Source organism: Chlorocebus sabaeus, chromosome 25, assembly GCF_047675955.1.
Source record: "Chlorocebus sabaeus isolate Y175 chromosome 25, mChlSab1.0.hap1, whole genome shotgun sequence".
NCBI lineage: Eukaryota > Metazoa > Chordata > Mammalia > Primates > Cercopithecidae > Chlorocebus > Chlorocebus sabaeus.
In genome coordinates, this window is record NC_132928.1 from 46,736,762 (window position 1) to 46,749,345 (window position 12,584).

Here is a 12,584-nt window from a genome sequence, read left to right on the forward strand (position 1 = left end):
ATTTTATGGAAAGGTCATTCCAGGAAGTAATTTGACATCAGAGAACTCACTGAATACAAGAATGACATTTTCATTCAAAGAGCTGGATGACTTTTTGGATGTCCAGTTTATACGAGCATCCACAGAATTTTTCAGACATAAAGCACCCTTGTCTTATTTTTAATAGCATCTGAACATTTGTGCTAATGGAAGCATTGATCACTTATTCTGGAATGAGTTGTGGAAAAGGACAATCTGAACAGAAAAGAATTCTTTGACATCATTACAGCTTTAGCGAAGAAAATAATCCAGCCTATAAAGCAGGAATTCAGTATAATCACTACATAAGGCAAGTAAACAAAAAATATTTCACAGGTTTTGAAACTTTAAGCAGAAAAATAAAATGATCACCCTCAAAGAATTCTTCTTAGTGTTTCACAAAATAAACAGCCCATGAACATTGAGCAAGATCAAAGCAATTGCTAAATTTGGGGACATGAAAATCAGCACAATATTTTTAAAAGTAACTCCGTGAAAGGCGTAAATGCGGGAGGCGGAGCTTGCAGTGAGCCGAGATGGCGCCACTGCACTCCAGCCTGGGCGACAGAGCAAGACTCCGTTTCAAAAAAAAAAGTAACTCCCTGACCAGGAGCTCACGCCTGTAATCCCAGCAGTTTGGGAGGCTGAGGCAGGCAGATCACTTGGGGCCAAGAGTTTGAGATCAGACTGGCCAACATGGTGAAACCCCTTCTCTACCAAAAATACAAACGTTAGCTGGACGTGGTGGTTCATGCCTGTAATCGCAGCTACTCACTCAGGAGGCTGAGGTAGGAGAATCGCTTGAACCGGGGAGGCAGAGGTTGCAGTGAGCCGAGATTGTGCCACTGCAGCCTGGGTGACAGAGTGAGATTCTGTCTCAAAAAACAAATAAATAGATAAAAGTAACTCCCTGGAAATTGGCACCATGGCAATAACCAACAGCCAGAAGTGCTTCAAGAAAAAAAAAAAAGAACTTTAAATTATTATTACAGACTGAGTGTTTCTGTCCCCCCCAAAATTCATACATCAAAGCCCCAACTCCTAATGTGATGGTATTTGAACCCGGGAGGCAGAGGTTACAGTGAGCCAAGATCATGCCACTGCACTCCAGACTGGGCAACAGAGCAAGACTCTATCTCAATTAAAAAAAAAAAAAAAAAAAAGACCGGCACGGTGGCTCACACCTGTAATCCCAGCACTTTGGGAGGCCGAGGCAGGCGGATCACGAGGTCAGGAGATTGAGACCATCCTGGCCAACATGGTGAAACTCTGTCTCTACTAAAAATACAAGAAATTAGCTGGGTATGGTGGTGTGTGCCTGTAATGCCAGCTACTCAGGAGGCTGAGGCAGGAGAATCGCTTGAACCAGGGGGTCACAAGTTGCAGTGAGCCACGATCATATTACAGCACTCCAGCCTGACAACAGAGCAATACTCCGTCTCAAAAAATAAATAAATAAAAATAAAAAAGACATCATGTCAATGTCTCTTGAGCACATGAAAGAATCATTATCATCAGGCTGTCCCCTTGATTGGTCTTATGCACCATCCTTAGTTATATAGCTACATGGCAGTACTGAGGCTACAGAAAATGGAGTGTGTTTCCCACTGCCACAGCGGAACTATCAAGCAAGGAGTCCCTCTTAGGACAGGAGAACAGGGCTATGACCAGTGACACAAAAATAATACATCTGCAGGTATGCCTGACTTCATTCAGATAGTATGTTTCTTATATTCCAGATTACCTGAAGGTAAAGACCAATTTTTTTTTTTTTTTTTTTTTTTTTTGAGACGAAGTCTCCCTGTGTCACCCAGACTAGAGTGTAGCGTCACGATCTCGGCTCACTGCAACCTCTGCCTCCTGGGTTCAAGCGATTCTCCTGCCTCAGCCTCCCAAGTAGCTGGAATTACAGATGGGTGCCACCACACCCAGCTAATTTTTGTATTTTTAGTAGAGACGAGGTTTCACCATGTTGGCCGGGCTGGTCTTGAATTCCTGACCTCAGGATCCACCCACCTTGGCTTCCCAAAGTGCTGAAATTACAAGCATGAGCCACTGTGCCCGGCCAGATAAATTAAAGCTTAATATTAACTTATTTCTAATAAGTAAACGCAGTTTACCTGGGATATTGTGGATTTTCAAGAAAATTTAAAAGAACATTAGAGAAACTTATTTCTTCTCCATTCTTGTTTTTAATGTGTCTTACATATATCAAAGGCCTGTTAAGTATCATTGACTGAGTTGTTACTTTTGGAGACTGAGGTGGGCAGATCACCTGAGGTCAGGAGTTCGAGGCCAGGCTGGCCAACATGGCGAAACCCTGTCTATACTAAAAATACAAAAATTAGCCGGGCGTGGTGGCACATGCCTGTAGTCCCATCTACTCCAGAGGCTAAGGCAGGAAAATTGCTTGAGCCTGGGAGGTGGAGTTGCAGTGAGCCGAGATCCCGTGACTGCACTTCAGCTTGGGTGACAGAGCAAGACTCTGTCTTACATACATACATACATACATACATACATAAAAGTATGATTGACTGGGTTGTTAAAAAAAAAAAAATGAATCTTGGGGCCGGGCATGGTGGGTCACACCTGTAATCCTAGCACTTTGGGAGGCCGAAGTGGGTGGATCACGAGACCAGGAGTTTGAGACCAGCCTTATCAACATAGTGAAACCCCATCTCTACTAAAAAATACAAAAATTAGCTGGGCATGGTGGCGTGCAGCTGTAATCCCAGCTTCTCGGGAGGCTGAGGCAGGAGAATTGCTTGAACCTGGGAGACAGAGGTTGCAGTGAGCCGAGATTGTGCCACTGCACTTCAGCCTGGGCAAAAAAAAAAAAAAAAAATGAATCTTGGGATAGAGCCCAACAAAATTAAGACAATGAATACCAAGCATCTTGTACCTCTGACTCAAGCCCGAGAAGCCTCCCCAAAGTTCATTTCTCCCTCAAGGCAAAGCCAGGATCCATTCCAGTATCTGTCTGTTGACATTTCTCCCATCCAGTTTTCACTCTTACAAGCTAACCCTTGCCAATCCTTCAATAAATTAAGCGGTCTCTAAATGCAGAACACCATGCTAAGTACCTGGAGGTTACAGGTATGAGGAGAGGCAAGAGTTTCAAAACAAATAGGGATCATAGTTTAGTCTAGAAGATAGAGTATATAAGTGTAAAAATTATTCAAGCACATTTACAAAATGACAAAAGCTTAAGTCATATTATATAACTCAAATGTATAAAGTGGGTATGAATTAATATGCAAAGAACTTCCATCCCCAATGAATGAGTGAATAAATTAGCCATGAATTAGAATTTTAAAGATTGCAAGGATTGTGGGATAGCATAAAAGAAAGAAAAGAGTGTTGCAAGTAAAAATATATGCTGATAAAATATTTCAGAATGTATGGAAAAATTCATACCTGCTTGATGATATGTGGTTGCTTATCTATTCAATAAATTCCTATTAACTATATACTATTTTCCTGGTATTCGTTCATTCATTCAACAAATACTTATTTTCCTGTTTTGTGTCAGAAGCTGGAAATATAGCAGTGAATAGGCAAGACAGGGCTATGCTATGCCCTGAACACACTTGAAATTTAATGAGAAGGACAAAAATTTAAACAAACAATTAAAATAAAGTAAGATGGTGTATGACATAAGAAATACAGCCACTACTGAAAATTATTGAAAGGAATACTAAATACTAAACAACTGGGAATTATTTAAGCATGGAAGTAATATGATCATATCTGTAAATTTTAAAAAACATTTCTGTTATTGCAAAGAAAAATGAATCACAAAGAAGTAATAGAAGAGAGCTATTTAGACAGCTGGTCAGCAAAAGAAACAATCATCATATTAAACAGACAACCTGCAGAATGAGAAATTATTTGCAAACTGTGCAACCAACAAAGGGCTAATATCCAGAATCTACAAGGAACTCAAACAAATCAACAAGAAAAAAACAAATAATCCTATCAAAAATTGGGCAAATGACATGAATAGACACTTCTCAAAAGAAGATGTATAAATGGTCAACAAACATATGAAAAAGTGATTAACATTGCTAATCATCATAGAAATGCAAATTAAAACCACAAAGAGATACCACCTTACCCCAGCCAGAATGATCATTATTAAAAAATTTAAAAACTGGCCAGGCATGTTGGCTCACACCTGTAATCCCAGAACTTTGGGAGGCCAAGGTGGGTGGATCACCTGAGGTCAAGAGTTCGAGACCAGCCTGGCCAACATGGTGAAACCCTGTCTCTACTAAAAATACAAAAATTAGCTGGGTGTGGTGGCATGCACCTGTAATCTCAGCTACTCGGGAGGCTGAGGCAGGAGAATCTCTTGAACCCACAAGGTGGAGGTTGCAGTGCACTGAGATCACACCATTGCACTTCAGCCTGGGCTACAGAGTGGCATTCCATCTCAAAAAAAAAAAAAAAAAAAAAAAAAAGTTAAAAAGCAATAAATGTTGACATGGGTGTGATGAAAAGGGAATGCTTATACACTGCTAGTGGGAATGTAAATTAGTACAACCTCCATGGAAAACAGTATGGAGATTTCTTAAAGAACTAAAAGTAGGTCTACCATTCAATCCAGCAATTCCAATCCTGGGTATCTACCCAAAGGAAAAGAAGTCACATCAAAAAGACACCTGCACACGTATGTTTATCGCAGCACAATTCACAATTGCAAAGATATGGAACCAACCTAAGTGCCCATCAACCAATTAGTGGATAAATAAAATGTGGTATATACACACCATGGAATACTACTCAGCCATAAAAAGGAACACAATTACATCTTTTGCAATGAATTGGATGGAGCTGGAGTCCATTATTCTAAGTGAAGTAACTTAGGAGTGGAAAACCAAATACTACATGTTCTCACTTATAAATAGGAGCTAAGCTATGGGTACCCAAAAGCATACAGAGTGGTATAATGGACTTTGAAGACTCAGAAGGGGAGTGGGTGGGAGTGGAAAGAGGGATTAAAAAAAACTACATATTGGGTTTAATGTACACTACTTGGGTGACAGGTGCACTAAAATCTCAGACTTCACCCCTATACAATTCATCTGTGTCACCAAAAACCGCTTATACTCCAAAAACTATTGAAGTTAGTATACACATATATTTACCTAATAATGTTACATATGTATATATAAAATGAAAGCTTATATATGTGCATGTGTATACATATATATGCCTCTCTCTATGTGTGTGTGTGTATATATATGTATGTGTATATGTGTGTGTGTATATATATAAAGAAAGCTGGTGGCTACCACTTCAGTAAGAGATAAAAAGTGATGAATAAGAGAATGGAGAAACATGGCAAATTTGATACACTTGGGAGGTAGAATAAGAACCTCCAAGGTGTTTTCTGGCTTTAGAAGCTTGAAAAGACACAAGAAAGATACTTCTATATTCTGGATTGAATGACTGACTGGGTAAGTGATGATACCATTTACTGAGACAAGAAACACTGGTAGGAGAACAGGTTTGGAGATTAAGTTTGAAGATGCAGAGTCCAGTTTTCAAGTTCAATTTTGTTTATAATACTGTGTTAGATGCTAAATAAGGTATAGTGCCTGACCTTGAGGGTTAACAGTACAGAATAATATCCATTATTATAGTTCTGTAAAATAAAAGGCTAAATAGATATATGAGGATGTTGAGTTAGGCTGCTTAGGGGAGTTTACACTGTGGTAGTGAATAAATCCCAAAGCTCAATGACTTAACCAACAAAAGTTTATTTCTTGCTTACATGAAATCTAATGCAGGATCAGAGGACTTCCTAGAGCAGCTCCAAACTTGTGGTCTGTTTAGGCCATTTCCATCTTGTGGTTTTACTATCCCGTCATAAGACCTTTACAGTTGCCAAGAGAAGAGAGAGTTGGAGGGTCATGCACCAACTCTTAGGTGTTTTGGACCAGAAGTGGCGCATCTCACTTCCACTCACAGCCCTTTGACCAGAAGAAGTCACATGGCCTTACCTCACTGGAAAGGAGCTGGGAAATGTGTAGCATCAAGAGATTCTATTCAATGAGGAGCAAGAATCTCTGCCACAAATATGAAATGGGAGTGGTTAATTATTTGAGGAGTCAAGACATCTTTCAGAGAGAGGCCACATTTGTGCTGGGAGTTAAAGGAAGCCTTAGGACTGACCGTGTAATGAAGACAGAGGAAGGACAGCAAGTTAAAGGAACATTACGTACAAAAACACTGAAACATGTAAGAGCTGGATATGCTGAAGATATCTGGGGAATGTTGAGAAGAAACTGACAGAGTAGAGGTTTTCAGGGAAGTAGAAGAAAACAGGTGATTATACAGATTAGAGAGGGCATAGATATGCTCAGGAGGTTGTATTCTGATCTGTAGATGAGGGTGAGCCATGGGTGGTTTTTAGGTAAATAAATAACTTTATCAGGGGCAGTAAAACCATCCTGGAGATGGTGGAGAGGCTCAACCTTTAGAAGAGGCAATGGAGGTTATAACAGATGTATTATACATGTAGATATAGTAGATATATAAGTAGATATAATAAATATATCTACTTAGATGACAGAATGGGCATATGAGTAAAACTAAAACCAGTGGCATATGAGGGTGAGGGAGAAGGAGCTGTGGAGAATGAATTTGAGGTTTCTAGCTTGGTCAGTTCAATGGATGTTGAAGCCATTAACAAAAGTAGGGAAAACAGTCACCGGAACAGACTGAAGAGTAAAAATAACTCTTTCTGCGGCTAGAAATTCAAGCCTTTTGGATCATCCTTTGTTGAAGTTTGTTTACCAAAAACGAATTTATAACTATGTTGTAATAATATTTTTCTTTAAAAAAAAAATCCTTGTCTACGGAAACACTGGAAGAGTAGACTTTGTTATTAGCTAAAAACACCTCCCTTGTTTGAGTCTTAGCCCAGTTTCTCTTGCCTACTGGATCCGATGTGCTCGGAGCATGGAAGCATCTGGAACCACCACATTTCCTCATTCAAGCCAAAACAAGTTAACTCATCTGTGGCTTATCTAATATCCGCCCTGTAGATCTCATGGGAGGATATAGCTCTTATTACTAAAATAATGTGCAGAAAACAAAAATAGTATAAAAAGAAGTTTCTGAACATAATCTTTGGAGTTGATTTTCAAAATAACTTACATAAAGTTAACATAAATTAATGTTTTGTGTTTAAGTGTTGCTTGGTTTTGACAAAGTATCTTTGCTATATTTTTTGATATTCTTATGTGCATTAATTTAACTTTGGGGAAATCTTTTTTTTTTTTGTAATAAGAAAAAAAAACTCCTAGATTCTGTTTTTTCCCCTACTGACTAACTTGTGGTAAGCCACACGACCTTTTGACAATTAAGCCGTTGATTGTGAAACGTGGATAATAATGTTTAACTCTTTTACCAGAATAGTATTGGGACTTACTCAATCAGAGGCTCTAAAATACTATAGTGCCCCTAGGTACAATGTATTCATAGATACTAATTATGAATAATTACTGTCATTTCTTTGAATATAATAATTTATTGAGTCTTTATGTTGAGTGGTCCTCTATTATATGCTAGGGACTAAAGATAAAGGGAGAAATAATATATAGTTCCTATCTTTAAGAAATTCTCAACTGTAGTAGAAAAGAGAAGCAGTAAGATCAAAAGGTGAATATACAGAAATACGATTCCATGAATCATCAAGAGAATCACTAGGAAAAAAAAAAGTGAAAGAGAGAAAGAAAAAAATAAACAGAAAGTTTACCTGAGCTAGCTGTTCTAAAAAACCTTAAGACTCTTGGTTGACTCTTCACGACTGATAAGTTATAGTAATTTCTGCAGCTTTCCCTTGATGGCAAGTTGTTTGAGGCAAGGCATGTTTTTCAACTTAATATCTTATTTATCACAAGGAAGTAGTTAAGAGAGTTGGTCTTGGATCCAGACAACCTGTATTTAATTACTGGTATGTGACCTTGAGCAAGCTTCTTAGTCACTATTAATGCCTCCATTCCTTCCTTTGTAAAATGGGAATACAGGTAATAACAGCAATACCTCATAGAGTGATTGAGGACTAACCAAGTTGTACATGCAAAGTACTTAAAAGTAATTTCTCTTATTAAGCATTCAGTGTTAGCTATTATTATATATTATTATCTGCCACACGTCTTAGCACAGTGGTTTTTGTTTTGTTTTGTTTTTTCTTGAGACACCGTCTGGCTCACTGCAGCCTCGACTTCCTGGACTGAAGCAATCTTTCCCTACCTAAGCCTCCCAGGTAGCTAGGACCACAGGGGTGCATCACCACACTTAGCTAATTTTTTAAATTTTTTGTAGAGACAGCTCTCACTATATTGCCCAGGCTGGTCTTGATCTCCTGGGCTCAAGCCATCCTCCTGCTTCAGCCTCCCCAAGTGCTGGGATTAGATGTTCCACCCCACTCCCTTCTGTAAGCCACGGTGAACCACCATGTCCAGTCCTCAGCACAATGTTCTTCACATCGTAGATACATTCTCTTTGAATTACATTAGCAGGCACTTAGGCATGACCCAGATTTAGATATCAGATCTACTCAAATGTCACTGTTATGGACAACAACAGACATAAAGTCTGGAAAGGTTTCATCTCAGAGAGAAATGAGGAAAGAGATAAAAATTAAGTGTGGACCATGGAACAATTCTGCAGAACAAGGAGAAAGGAACTGTCTTTCTTTCTTTCTTTCTTTCTTTCTTTCTTTCTTTCTTTCTTTCTTTCTTTCTTTCTTTCTTTCCTTCCTTCCTTCCTTCCTTCCTTCCTTCCTTCCTTCCTTCCTTCCTTCCTTCCTTCCTTCCTTCCTTCCTTCCTTCCTTCCTTCCTTCCTTCCTTCCTTCTTTTTCTTTCTTTTTTTTTTTTGAGATGGAGTCTCACTCTGTCGCCAGGCTGGAGTGCAGTGACGTGATCTCAGCTCACTGCAATCTCCGCCTCTCAATTCAAGCGATTCTCCTGCCTCAACCTCTAGAGTTGCTGGGACTATAGGCTCATGCCACTACGCCCAGCTAATTTTTGTATTTTTAGTAGAGACAGGGTTTCACCATGTTAGCCAGGATGATCTCAATCTCCTGACCTCATGATCCGCTTGCCTCAGCCTCCCAAAGTGCTGGGATTACAGGCGTGAGCCACCGTGCCCAGCCAGGAACAGTATTTTTAAAATGTCATGTGAGCAGGGACATTGCCAGGCTTATTGTGTCCCACAATGAGCTAATGTCCAGCACATAGTAGATTCTGGACATTAGCTAAACATTTGTGGACTGACAATCCAAAAGAAGAGAGTGAGATGGAACATACTTCTGAAAGTCATCTACAGCATTATCAGAAGAAAATTCTTTTTTTTTTTTTTGGCCTTCATAAAATGCCAGAAGACATATCCTCTATGAAATAGTATCAGAAAACAATAGTGAAAAACGGATGAGATACTGGCAGTCCAAGCACCTAGTGACAAAACACTTAAATTACCACCTGTGATTACTTTGAAGGAAGTGTCCATTGAAGGCAAGGCTTTAGGAGACATCATGTCTGCTGCAATCGATCTTAAGTGAGGTCACAACCAGTCAAAAACTGTCAGGTGGGCTGGCGTTTTCTAAGTGCTAATTTTATCGTCCAAACCCTGGTGAATATGTGTGGCAATGGATTCTAAGGGTGTTAGATCAGGAGGCGGGCACGTAATTTTAGACTAGGCTGAATATCTCTATTGGCATGTGTCTATGAGAAATTCTGGAATCAGTGAGCTAACTCAAGCAGCTGAGAATAGTTCTAATTGTCGGCTGGGGTTTAACAGTGTCCTAAAGCTGAGTTAAGTTGAGATAAGAAAAATTCCTTGGTATTATATGAAACAGTGATTCTCAACCCTATGGACTTAGTGCCCCCTTTTATGACAATTTTTTACAACACACCTTTTATTATTCTCAAATGAAATTCATAGTTCATATGACCTATCTATACATTTGTTTAAATCAACATTAATATTCTAACTATAACATAGAGAAGAAATAAAAGGAAAGTATTAGTATTTCTACATGTGAATTCTTAGGTGCAACTCTACTAGAAGACACAATAAAGTAGCCATGTGTTTGCATATATATGTGGAATCACCTATGACTACAACAACTCCATATGCAGACTTACACAGATGTGTTGTTTTGAAGATAAAATTTTGCAGGCAGTATTGCAGTCAGTGATGTGATTTTTCCAAAATGATGACACAACTCTTGATAAAGTTTTAAACAAAATATAGTAATAGCTGTATGCATATAATTCTTGTATTGAAGAAAATTTAGTGTGTATTAAAACCTCCCCAAAATGCTTTTCTGTTTATATATTAAATGGTGTTAGGTTCTAGGTTCAGATCATGATACAGGTTTTTCACATAGAGTCATATCTGGAAGAACATTGAATGTTATGCAGGATGCAGGACAATTCTTTGTTGAGTCTGTCCCTTGAATTGGTATATGGAGTCTGATTTAAGATACCTCAATAGTCATGACCCCTCACCATAATACTGTTTCAAATCTAGAGCTCCTATCTTTTCCCAAAAAGAGACTGCATTACTTATTGAGACAACTGTGCACTGGGGGAGGAGAAATAACTTTTAGGGATTAGTGGACACTAGCAGCTCTGAGCTGCCAAGAATCCCTGAGATCCCAGAACGTTACTATTATTAGTGGAATTTAACTTATAGGGGTCAGGGCATAAATAGAGTTGATCTTAAGTCCATCTCACAAGGGGTCTTGACACTTAAAAAACACATCCTATGGTTACTCCCCTTATTCCAGAGTGTAGAATTGGGATAGTATATTCAGCAGCTGATAGAATTCTAGCGTTAACACCCTAATTCAAGTAGTAAGTGTTATTATGGTAGAAAGGGTCCAGTAGAAGGTCTCTCACAATCAAAACAGCAAACCAAAAGCAATGCTGCATTCCTGGAAGAATCATAGAAATTGGTGCTTGAAAGAGCTTAAAATACTTAAAACAAATGAAAGTAGTAATCCCCATCTTATCTTCATTGAACTTGACATTGACTTTTGCTAAAGACAAATAGGTCTTGGCATTACAAGCTTAATCAGGAAGAGTTGACAATTGCAGCTATGACCTCTTCACCGGATCAAATCAACAAAATATCACATATTGTATATAGTTATTGATCTTATAAGTGCACTTTTTCTCTACCTATAAGCTGAGAACACTAGAAATAGCCTACTTTCTTTTTTTTTTTTTTTTTTTTTTTTTTTGAGGCGGAGTCTTGCTCTGTCGCCCAGGCTGGAGTGCAGTGGCACTATCTCGGCTCACTGCAAGCTCCGCCTCCTGGGTTCACGCCATTCTCCTGCCTCAGCCTCCCGAGTAGCTGGGACTACAGGCGCCCGCCACCACGCCCGGCTAATTTTTTTGTATTTTTAGTAGAGATGGGGTTTCACCGTGTTAGCCAGGATGGTCTCGATCTCCTGACCTCGTGATCCACCCATCTCGGCCTCCCAAAGTGCTGGGATTACAGGCTTGAGCCACCGCGCCCGGCCAGCCTACTTTCACTAACGAGGACAGCAGTACACTTTCACTATCTTGGTGTGCAGGTGTCATGTGTGCCAAAGAGTAGTAGATATGTCTCATAAAAGTGCACAGTCCTGTCACCTCAGTAAAGTTTCTGGGATTCTAATTATTTGAGTCACATCAGGATATTCCCTCCAAAAAGAAAGATATCTTGATGCACCTTGCAACTCTACTTTGAGAAACACACAATACTTGGTGGGATTGTTTTCATTTGGAGTTAACATGTGCCATAATTGGGTGTACTGCTCTGGCCTCTTTACCAAGTAACTGATAATGCCATTCATATTTAGTAAGGTTTAGCGTGAGAGAAGCTGTCAGCTGGTCCCGGCTGCAATGAAAGTACCTGGTCCTTGAGTCCCAGAGGATACAATGGTGGTTGAGGTATTCATGGTGAATTTGGAATGCTGCTTAGAAATCTGGGGCAGCTCTAAACAAGACAATCACATCAAAGCCCCTTTGGATTTTATCACAAAGACATTCTCTCCTCAATCTTCACCTGATAAAGACTATTCACATGGCCATAGGACACTAAATGATTAATCAGCCTGATTACTCATCACGAACAGGGTGCTTCTTCTCTAATCCACTGTAGGGTGAAGTTGGGAATGACCTGTGCTTCATCATCCAGTGAAAGCAAAAACTGAGAGTTTCATCTGAAGTAGGCCCTTAAAGCACAGTGGCTCATTCTTCCAATGCATCAGTTCATGCTGTACACTGGCTCCTCTCCCTTAATCCATGTATATGACTTCATGATCCAGTATCATCAGTTAATTGAGAAGGAAAAATTCAAGCCTGATTTACAGATGATTTTGGAATATATACTGGTGCTGGCAAGAAGTAGGCTGCTATGGAATTAGACCTCTGCCCGGAAGTGGCCCTGAAAGACAGTTCCCTTTCTGGTAAGAGGAACTTCAAGCAGCAATGTGGTTATCTGCTTTGCCTGAAATGATAGAAGATCAAAGGCAAAAATAAACAATGATTTATGAGGC